The sequence below is a fragment of the Chanodichthys erythropterus genome, chromosome 6 (assembly GCF_024489055.1).
Source record: "Chanodichthys erythropterus isolate Z2021 chromosome 6, ASM2448905v1, whole genome shotgun sequence".
Lineage (NCBI taxonomy): Eukaryota > Metazoa > Chordata > Actinopteri > Cypriniformes > Xenocyprididae > Chanodichthys > Chanodichthys erythropterus.
Window position 1 is genome coordinate 6,936,097 of NC_090226.1, and position 3,904 is coordinate 6,940,000.

Genomic DNA, 3,904 nt, shown 5'->3' on the forward strand with positions numbered 1-3,904 from the left:
GTAAACAGAGGCTGCATCCAAAAACTGGAAAATGCTGCCTTCTGAGGACACATTTCAAGGAAGTAAGGCATCAAGGCACATCCGAATCCAATGTTAGCTTCACTTCCTGTCTCATGAGATACTTTCCTCAGATTGATTTTTGAAGGAAGCATGGATATATCCTTAGCTGCCTTTGATATCCCACAATCCTGCGCTTTCCATTCTGTGACAGGCCCTGTCCCAAATGGCACACTCCGGACTTGTGGACTTGCACAGAGTCCACACTTTGGTGACGTCATGTAGTGCAGACCTATAGGGCACTTGGCGCAAATCCACAAGGGTGCATTGAGAGGCATTTTTGGGACAGACTCAATCATCACGCCAGATATAACGGTCTGGTTGTTTTTTGACAGGAGCTGCAGGTTCGGGGATAATATTTAACTGCTTTTGCTTATGCCACCTGGGCATTAGACAATATATTATACATGCTTATTTAAATAATGTATAGGCTACAGTTGTAATAATACATAATGTTTCATTTGAACTAAGAGTACAATTTTAAGACATAATAAACATGTGAGTTTCAGATGAGTTTACAGGATTAAATATAAATACTACATATACTACAGTCATATACATATGACTCAGTAAAGCCCTGACATTCGGTTCTATTTATTTAATGAATCATAATGCGATCGTATTATTCAACGCGCTATTATTATGTTTGAGATATCAACCACTGGTCGATGACCATAATGCATAAACGGTAACAACTGGTAAAATGTACACCTAGGTCATAAAAACGTAATGATACCTAACGTTACACTTCAATATTTTCTTCTCAGCCATGTCATCTTTTGTTATTGAGCAAAATCTCCTCCCATCCGTTGTCTGACTAGCCTTTCGCAGTGATTCCTGGGTAGTTAAAGTGTGCGGAGCCTGCATCTATGCGGGCTTCGCGGAAAACCGCTTCAAGGGTACAAAGGGGGTTCTGCTGAGCACACTTCAGAGCGTTAAAATGCTGAATGGGACGGCCAACGGACTCGTAGACTCGGCGAGCACGCGAAATTTAAGTCCACGAGACCGAAAATCCACATGAAGAGCGCCATTTGGGACATGGCCACAGTTGAGCTAGAAAAATAAAGATGGCGTCCGAAAGTTGCGTTTGCTGCCCAGTTTGTGTATAAATGTACGATTTTGGCCAACATATTTCAATTTTGTTATCATTTCTATTGAGAAATTACTACTGGAATAATTAAATATTTGTTTAGTTCTCACCAAAGCTCGCGCTATATTGCTGTAGATCATTAAACTGCATTCACACGGGGCGCCGGCTTTAACGCTTCTCGTTTACTTTGAATGGGGTGACGTCATGCGTTGCCGAACTGAGTTGTGGGTTCCGTCGCGTCGCTTCACTCGCGTTTCAAGCGGCAGAAGTTGAAAATTTCTCAACTTTTCAAGCGCCAACGCAGACGTCATCCAATCAGATCGCCCTATGCAAATACCCTAGAGCAGTCGCAGCCAACTGCGTTCGTGCAACACCGGAAAGTAATGTGATTGGCTGTAATCACTATAACGGTTGCGTCAGCACAAGCTTCAGACACGCCCTCCCGTCAAGCGTTGACGCTGACGCCCCGTGTGAATGCAGCGTACGCTGCCTCAGAAGTCTGTCCGAAATCAGTTTCGTGAGGTAGGCTACCTTCACGCACAAACGCTGCCGTACAAGTCATTCTCTTATAAGACAGCGAGGCAGCAAGACAGCTACCTAGGTTTTTAGACGCAACCAAGCTCTCCTGTCTGACAAAAAGAAACTTTGAAAACGTAAAAAAAAAAAAAAAAGTTTTGAAATAACATTTTCATAACTTAATGGGAATGTTAGCAAAAGGTTCTTGTATTATCTAGGAATTTACTTGAAGCAAAATGATGTAACTTGTTTCATATCTTTTTAAATATATTTTAAAAATCACCCTATCAACAGTTTATTTTGATATTAGCAATTCTTTGAATAGTTTTTGCAGGCAATACAAAAATCTTTTGTTCCAAAAAATAGGCAGCAACATTCAGTCTTAAAAAGTAGCTGTCTATATAGGCAGCAGACAGCAAGGTAGTTCACTGGGATTTGGAACAGTTGAAGTATGTTAATTTGTATGTTGGTATCTCAGTAACTCTGTGTGTGTGCCAACATTATGGGGAACAAACGTCCCCACAAGGATAGTAATAGCAGTAATTTGTTACCTTGTGGGGACATTTTTGGTCCCCATGAGAAAACAGCTTATCAATCAAATATGAAACTGTTTTTTAAAGATATAAAAATGCAGATGGGTATAGGGTTAGGGGATAGAATATACAGTATAAAAATCATTGGAAAGTCTCCAACATGGAAACCCAACGTGTGTGTGTGTGGTTCAGATAAACCCTCTTATGGGAACAAAATGCCCCTACAAAGATGGCAATATCTGAAATCCTTGTCCTTGTGGGGACATTTTTGGTCCCCGCATGAGATTTATAAATCATCCTACATGATGTTTTTTTGGTTTGTTTGTTTTTTGAAAACGTAAAAATGCAGCAAGTTTTCTGTGATGCGTAAGTACAAGGGTAGGGTATAGAATATACAGTTTGTCTATAGAATGTCCCCATAAAACATGAAAACTCAACGTGTGTGTGTGTTGAGAGCATAAGGATCTAAATCTGAGCTGTTAGAACATGATGAAAGGGTTCAAGGCTGCAGGTTGTGACTATGCGGCGAGAGCAGCCTGTGTCTACAGCTCACTATTCATCTTCTCAACCAGTAAGAAATTTTCTTTCTCTTTCTCTCTCTTCCTCACACACACACTTTTGACACTGGTGCAGATATGAGCTCCCAATCAAAGACTGCATCTTCTGGGAATTTACTTTGGTTCTTTTATCTTGTAACAGAGGAAGTGAGCGAGGGACATGGGAGGGAAAAACAACGTTATGATGTTTTTTCCCCCCTCTGTTTTATTTGTATTGGTTTCTGTTGTTGGAATGAGACTTACTACCTGTGAACTTGGAGTTCTTTGTGGCTTTTGTCGACTTGGATCTCTCTTTCATTCTCTAAAAGTTTTGCAACTGCACAGTCAATTCAAAATTGTGGGTTTATGATATGTATTACAGAATATGACACATGGTGACTTGGAAGCATGTACTAAAACTACCATACAGTTGAAAGACATGAACACACAAAAAATAAATAAATACATTATATCACATTGCTTTGAAAGTCAATATTGGAATTTAAACTGCATAACTATATAAAAGAATCATAATTTTCTTTTTGTTTTGTTGTTCATTTTGCTGCAAACAGTGAGAAGCGCATCCCATTTAATATTTGCTCCATCACAAAAAGGCTTTTACTGACCCCTAGTGTTCTCCTCTAGCACAAGCTCAAAGGTACAGTGTGTACCATTTTAAAATACTTTTTTTTCTATGCCACTTTAATATTCAGAGACACGTATAATATCACTTTAATATTAAGAGACACATATAATGTCAGAGTTATATTTTACTCCAAAAAACAAAACAAAATCCTGGCCAAACAAAAACTGTACAATGTATAGACCCCGTGTAATTACACCAGAACAAAAACATTTTAATACAATGTATAAAAGCATTTTGGTATTGTTCATCATTTCCAGATGCCAATGCTGCCAAAAACTATTTAATAATACACTAAAACACCGGCACCTTTGGCAAAACTGGATTTATTTAGAGATGTGCATCATAGATATGAAATTCTCACTCATTTCTACAGGGTCTATAACTGCAGCACAGTGATATATTCAGCTCAACACCTTTCAGTGCTGACTCATCCCAAACAGTGTACACTGAATCCCTTTTCTGTACAAGCATCTGATATAATCACAAACCAAATACCAAGTTAAGGCTCACTGATTACAACATATCT

The 3,904-nt window shown here is 39.0% G+C and overlaps 1 protein-coding gene across 3 annotated transcripts in view; it reads right to left on the bottom strand.

Moving 5' to 3' along the window:
* Positions 1-3,099: 3,099 nt before the first annotated feature.
* Positions 3,100-3,904, bottom strand: part of mst1rb (macrophage stimulating 1 receptor b) — a 25,827-nt gene continuing 25,022 nt past the window's right edge. For all 3 annotated transcript variants that reach the window (XM_067387912.1, XM_067387913.1, XM_067387911.1), the window contains one exon: positions 3,100-3,904. This exon is cut by the window's right edge and continues 1,630 nt beyond it. The gene's annotated coding sequence lies outside the window, so the exon portion shown is untranslated.